Here is an 8,045-nt window from a genome sequence, read left to right as displayed (position 1 = left end):
AAAGTTAATGTTCAAAGACTCTTTGGCCAAAAATGTGTTCAGTAGTTCAAATAGGAACCTCTGTATGGCTGAATTAACATAATAAGAAATCCTTTGAGGACCATTTGACCAGAAATAAGTTCAATAGGTCAAATATGGAATTCTATATGTGGCTTATGAACCATCAGAAAGAGTCTAGGAGTGAGAATGCAAAGTTCAAGACTGAGGACTCTTTTTTATCAGAAGGAGTCTATAACTTTATATAGTTTGAAAAAATGAAGTTTGAATTTTTTTTAGGACACTTTGGCCACAAATAAGTTCAAAAGGTCAGATATGGACATCTATATGGCTTAAGAAGCATCAGAAGGAGTCTATGAGAATGTATAGAAAACGCAAGATCGAGGACTCTTTGGCCAGAAATATGTTCAGTAGGTCAGAAGGGGCCCTCTGTATAGCTGATTTATCATCAAAAGGAGTCTATAACTTTCTATAGTTTGAAAAAATGTTAGGACACTTTGACCAAAAATAAGTTCAAGAGGTCAGCTATAGACATCTATATGGCTTATGAAGCATCAGAAGGAATCTATGAGTATGTATAGAAAGCATAAGATCAAGGACTCTTTGGCCAGAAACATGTTCAGGAGGTCAAAAGGGGACCTCTGTATAGCTGACTTATCATCAAAAGGAGTCTATAACTTTATATAGTTTGAATTTTTTTTAGGACACTTTGACCACAAATAAGTTCAAAAGGTCAGATATGGACATCTATATGGCTTATGAAGCATCAGAAGGAGTCTATAAGTATGTGTAGAAAGCCCAAGATCGAGGACTCTTTGGCCAGAAATATGTTCAGGAGGTCAAAAGGGGACCTCTGTACAGCTGATTTATCATCAAAAGGAGTCTATAATTTTCTATAGTTTGAAAACTTTTGAGGACACTTTGACCACAAATAAGTTCAAAAGGTCAGATATGGACATCTATATGGCTTATGAAGCATCAGAAGGAGTCTATGAGTATGTATAGAAAGCCCAAGATCAAGGACTCTTTGGCCAGAAATATGTTCAGTAGGTCAAAAGGGGCCCTCTGTATAGCTGATTTATCATCAAAAGGAGTCTATAACTTTATATAGTTAGAATTTAATTTTTTTTAGGACACTTTGACCACAAATAAGTTCAAAAGGTCAGATATGGACATCTATATGGCTTATGAGGCATCAGAAGGTGTCTATGAGTATGTATAGAAAGCATAAGATCGAGGTCTCTTTGGCCAGAAATATGTTCTGGAGGTCAAAAGGGGCCCTCTGTATAGCTGATTTATCATCAAAAGGAGTCTATAACTTTCTATAGTTTGAAAACATTTGAGGACACTTTGACCACAAATGAATTCAAAATGTCAGATATGGAAAACTATATGGCTTATGAAGCACCAGAAGGAGTCTATGAGTATGTATAGAAAGCCCAAGATCGAGGACTCTTTGGCCAGAAATATATTCTGGAGGTCAAAAGGGGCCCTCTGTATAGCTGATTTATCATCAAAAGGAGTCTATAACTTTATATAGTTTGAAAAAATGTTAGGACACTTTGACCACAAATAAGTTCAAAAGGTCAGATATGGACGTCTATATGGCTTATGAAGCATCAGAAGGAATCTATGAGTATGTATAGAAAGCCCAAGATCAAGGACTCTTTGGCCAGAAATATGTTCAGGAGGTCAAAAGGGGACCTCTGTATAGCTGATTTATCATCAAAAGGAGTCTATAACTTTCTATAGTTTGAAAAATTTTGAGGACACTTTGACCACAAATGTTCAAAAGGTCAGATATGTACATCTATATGGCTTATGAAGCACCAGAAGTAGTCTATGAGTATGTATAGAAAGCCCAAGATCAAGGACTCTTTGGCCAGAAATATGTTCAGGAGGTCAAAAGGGGACCTCTGTATAGCTGATTTATTATCAAAAAGAGTCTATAACTTTCTATAGTTTGAAAACATTTGAGGACACTTTGACCACAAATGAATTCAAAATGTCAGATATGGACATCTATATGGCTTATGAGGCATCAGAAGGAGTCTATGAGTATGTATAGAAAGCATAAGATCGAGGTCTCTTTGGCCAGAAATATGTTCTGGCGATCAAAAGGGGCCCTCTGTATAGCTGATTTATCATCAAAAGGAGTCTATAACTTTATATAGTTTGAAAAAATGTTAGGACACTTTGACCACAAATAAGTTCAAAAGGTCAGATATGGACGTCTATATGGCTTATGAAGCATCAGAAGGAATCTATGAGTATGTATAGAAAGCCCAAGATCAAGGACTCTTTGGCCAGAAATATGTTCAGGAGGTCAAAAGGGGACCTCTGTATAGCTGATTTATCATCAAAAGGAGTCTATAACTTTCTATAGTTTGATAAATTTTGAGGACACTTTGACCACAAATGTTCAAAAGGTCAGATATGTACATCTATATGGCTTATGAAGCACCAGAAGTAGTCTATGAGTATGTATAGAAAGCCCAAGATCAAGGACTCTTTGGCCAGAAATATGTTCAGGAGGTCAAAAGGGGACCTCTGTATAGCTGATTTATTATCAAAAAGAGTCTATAACTTTCTATAGTTTGAAAACATTTGAGGACACTTTGACCACAAATGAATTCAAAATGTCAGATATGGACATCTATATGGCTTATGAAGCATCAGAAGGAGTCTATTAGTATCTATAGAAAGCCCAAGATTGAGGACTCTTTGGCCAGAAATATGTTCAGTAGGTCAAAAGGGGATCTCTGTATAGCTGATTTATCATAAAAAGGAGTCTATAACTTTATATAGTTTGAAAAAATGTTAGGACACTTTGACCACAAATAAGTTCAAAAGGTCAGATAAGGACATCTATATGGCTTATGAAGCATCAGAAGGAATCTATGACTATGTATAGAAAGCATATGATCAAGGACTCTTTGGCCAGAAACATGTTCAGGAGGTCAAAAGGGGACCTCTGTATAGCTAAACTATATAAAGTTATAGACTCCTTATCATCAAAAGGAGTCTATAACTTTATATAGTTTGAATTTTTTTTAGGACACTTTGACCACAAATAAGTTCAAAAGGTCAGATATGGACATCTATATGGCTTATGAAGCATCAGAAGGAGTCTATGAGTATGTATAGAAAGCCCAAGATCGAGGACTCTTTGGCCAGAAAAATGTTCAGGAGGTCAAAAGTGGACCTCTGTATAGCTGATTTATCATCAAAAGGAGTCTATAACTTTCTATAGTTTGAAAAATTTTGAGGACACTTTGACCACAAATGTTCAAAAGGTCAGATATGGAAATCTATATGGCTTATGAAGCATCAGAAGGAGTCTATGAGTCCCATGTTCATCAAAGAGATAACACATATGTGTTGTTGCAATTGCATTGCACAAACGATCTAACGTTGTGCACTGAAGAATAACTTATAGGTTATGCATATTTCGCATTGCATTGCATTGCACACCAGAACTAAATCATTCCCATGTTCATTATAGAGATGATATTTGTGTTGATGCATTGCATTCTTTGCATTGCATTGCATTGCACTAACGATCTAACGTTGTGCACTGAGGAATAACATATAGGTTAGGCACTTTTTGCACTGCATTGTATTGCACACCAGAACTAAATCATTCCCATGTTCATTAAAGAGATAACGTTTGTTGGTGCATTACATTGTATTGCATTGCATTGCATTGCATTGCATTGATTTGCATTGCTTTGCACTGCACTGCATTGCATTGCATTGCATTGCATTGCATTGCACTAACGATCTAACGTTGTGCACTGAAGAATAACATATAGGTTATGCACTTTTCGCATTGCATTGCATTGCATACCAGAAATAAATAATTCCCATGTTCATTAAAGAGATAACGTGTGTTGTTACATTGTATTGCATTGCATTACACAAACAATCTAACGTTGTTCCCTGAAGAAAAACATATAGGTTATGCACTTTTTGCATTGCATTGCACACCAGAACTAAATCATTCCCATGTTCATTAAAGAGATAATGTGTGTTGTTGCATTGCATTGTATTGCATTGCATTGCATTGTTGCATTGCATTGCATTGCATTGCATTGCATTGCATTGATTTGCAATGCTTTGCACTGCTTTGCATTGCATTGCATTGCATTGCATTGCACTAACGATCTAAAGTTGTGCACTGAAGAATAACATATAGGTTATGCACTTTTTGCACTGCATTGCACACCAGAACTACCTCATTCCCATGTTGATTAAAGACATAACGAGTGTTTTTGCATTGCATTGTATTGCATTATATTGATCTGTATTGCTTTGCACTGCATTGCATTGCATTGCACTAACGATCTAACGTTGTGCACTGAAGAATAACATATAGGTTATGCACTTTTTGCATTGCATTGCATTGCACACCAGAACTATATCATTCCCATGTTCAGTAAAGACATAACGTGTGTTGTTGCATTGCATTGCATTGCATTGATTTGCATTGTTTTGCATTGCATTGCATTGCATTACATTGCACTAACGATCTAACGTTGTGCACTGAGGAATAACATAGGTATGCATTTTTTGCACTGCATTGTATTGCACACCAGAACTAAATCATTCCCATGTTCATTAAAGAGATAACGTTTGTTGGTGCATTGCATTGTATTGCATTGCATTGATTTGCATTGCTTTGCACTGCATTGCATTGCATTGCATTACACTAACGATCTAACGTTGTGCACTGAAGAATAACATATATGTTATGCACTTTTTGCATTGCATTGCATTGCACACAAGAACTAAATCATTCCCATGTTCATTAAAGACATAACGTGTGTTGTTGCATTGCATTGCAATGCATTGCATTACATTGATTTGCACTGCTTTGCACCATTGCTTTGCACTGCATTGCATTAACGATCTAACGTTGTGCACTGAAGAATAACATATAGGTTATGCACTTTTTGCATTGCATTGCACACCAGAACTAAATCATTCCCATGTTCATTAAAGAGATAATGTGTGTTGTTGCATTGCATTGAATTGCATTGCATTGCATTGTTGCATTGCATTGCATTGCATTGCATTGATTTGCAATGCTTTGCACTGCTTTGCATTGCATTGCATTGCATTGCATTGCATTGCACTAACGATCTAAAGTTGTGCACTGAAGAATAACATATAGGTTATGCACTTTTTGCACTGCATTGCACACCAGAACTACCTCATTCCCATGTTGATTAAAGACATAACGAGTGTTTTTGCATTGCATTGTATTGCATTATATTGATCTGTATTGCTTTGCACTGCATTGCATTGCATTGCACTAACGATCTAACGTTGTGCACTGAAGAATAACATATAGGTTATGCACTTTTTGCATTGCATTGCATTGCACACCAGAACTATATCATTCCCATGTTCAGTAAAGACATAACGTGTGTTGTTGCATTGCATTGCATTGCATTGCATTGCATTGATTTGCATTGTTTTGCACTGCATTGCATAGCATTGCATTGCACTAACGATCTAACGTTGTGCACTAAAGAAAAAATATAGGTTATGCACTTTTTGCACTGCATTGCATTGCAGACCAGAACTACCTCATTCCCATGTTGATTAAAGACATAACGTGTGTTGTTGCATTGCATTGCATTGCTTTGTATTGCATTGCATTGCATTGCATTGCATTGCAATGCATTGCATTGCATTACATTGATTTGCATGGCTTTGCACTGCATTGCATTGCATTGCACTAACGATCTAAAGTTTTGCACTGAAGAATAACATATAGGTTATGCACTTTTCGCATTGCATTGCACACCAGAACTAAATCATTCCCATGTTCATTAAAGAGATAACGTTTGTTGGTGCATTGCATTGCACAAACGATCTAACGTTGTTCACTGAAGAATAACATATAGGTTATGCACTTTTCGCATTTGCATTGCATTGCACACCAGAACAAAATCATTCCCATGTTCATTATAGAGATGATATGTGTGTTGTTGCATTGCATTGCATTGCTTTGCTTTGCTTTGCTTTGCTTTGCTTTGCTTTGTTTTGCTTTGCTTTGCTTTGCTTTGCTTTGCTTTGCTTTGTTTTGCATTGCATTGCATTGCATTACATTGCACTAACGATCTAACGTTGTGCACTGAGGAATAACATAGGTATGCACTTTTTGCACTGCATTGTATTGCACACCAGAACTAAATCATTCCCATGTTCATTAAAGAGATAACGTTTGTTGGTGCATTGCATTGCATTGCATCGCATTGCACTAACGATCTAACGTTGTGCACTGAAGATTAACATATAGGTTATGCACTTTTTGCATTGCATTGCATTACACACCAGAACTAAATTATTCCCATGTTTATTAAAGACATAACGTGTGTTGTTGAATTGCATTGTATTGCATTGTATTGGCATTGCATTGATTTGCATTGCACTAACGATCTATCGTTGTGCACTGACGAATAACATATAGGTTATGCACTTTTCGCATTGCATTGCATACCAGAACTAATCATTGCATTGCATACCAGAACTAATCATTCCCATGTTCATTAAAGAGATAGCGTGTGTTGTTGCATTGCATTGCATTGCATTACACAAACGATCTAACGATGTGCACTGAAAAAAAAAATTGCATTGCATTGCATTGATTTGCATTGCTTTGCATTGCTTTGCATTGCTTTGCATTGCTTTGCATTGCTTTGCACTGCATTGCATTGCATTGCACACCAGAACTAAATCATTCCCATGTTCATTAAAGAGATAATGTGTGTTGTTGCATTGCATTGAATTGCATTGCATTGCATTGCACTAACGATCTAAAGTTGTGCACTGAAGAATAACATATAGGTTATGAAATTTTTGCACTGCATTGCATTGCACACCAGAACTACCTCATTCCCATGTTGATTAAAGACATAACGTGTGTTGTTGCATTGCATTGCATTGATTTGCATTGTTTTGCATAGCATTGCATTGCACTAACGATCTAACGTTGTGCACTAAAGAAAAAAATATAGGTTATGCACTTTTTGCATTGCATTGCATTGCACTAACGATCTAACGTTGTGCACTGAAGAATAACATATAGGTTATGCACTTTTTGCACTGCATTGCATTGCACACCAGAACTACCTCATTCCCATGTTGATTAAAGACATAACGTGTGTTGTTGCATTGCATTGCATTGCTTTGTATTGCATTGCATTGCATTGCATTACATTGATTTGCATGGCTTTGCACTGCATTGCATTGCATTGCACTAACGATCTAAAGTTGTGCACTGAAGAATAACATATAGGTTATGCACTTTTCGCATTGCATTGCATTGCACACCAGAACTAAATCATTCCCATGTTCATTAAAGAGATAACGTGTGTTGGTGCATTGCATTGCAAAAACGATCTAACGTTGTTCACTGAAGAATAACATATAGGTTATGCACTTTTCGCATTTGCATTGCATTGCACACCAGAACAAAATCATTCCCATGTTCATTATAGAGATGATATGTGTGTTGTTGCATTGCATTTCATTGCATTGCATTGCATTGCAATGCTTTGCTTTGCTTTGCTTTGCTTTGCTTTGCTTTGCTTTGCATTGCATTGCTTTGTATTGCATTGCATTGCATTGCAATGCATTGCATTGCATTACATTGATTTGCATGTCTTTGCACTACATTGCATTGCATTGCACTAACGATCTAAAGTTGTGCACTGAAGAATAACATATAGGTTATGCACTTTTCGCATTGCATTGCACACCAGAACTAAATCATTCCCATGTTCATTAAAGAGATAACGTGTGTTGGTGCATTGCATTGCACAAACGATCTAACGTTGTTCACTGAAGAATAACATATAGGTTATGCACTTTTCGCATTTGCATTGCATTGCACACCAGAACAAAATCATTCCCATGTTCATTATAGAGATGGTATGTGTGTTGTTGCATTGCATTGCATTGCATTGCACTAACGATCTAAAGTTGTGCACTGAAGAATAACATATAGGTTATGAAATTTTTGCACTGCATTGCAT

The sequence above is a fragment of the Abramis brama genome (assembly GCF_963993115.1).
Source record: "Abramis brama genome assembly, chromosome: 19".
Lineage (NCBI taxonomy): Eukaryota > Metazoa > Chordata > Actinopteri > Cypriniformes > Leuciscidae > Abramis > Abramis brama.
The sequence above is the reverse complement of the archived record's forward strand: the minus strand, read 5'-3'. Positions refer to the sequence as shown.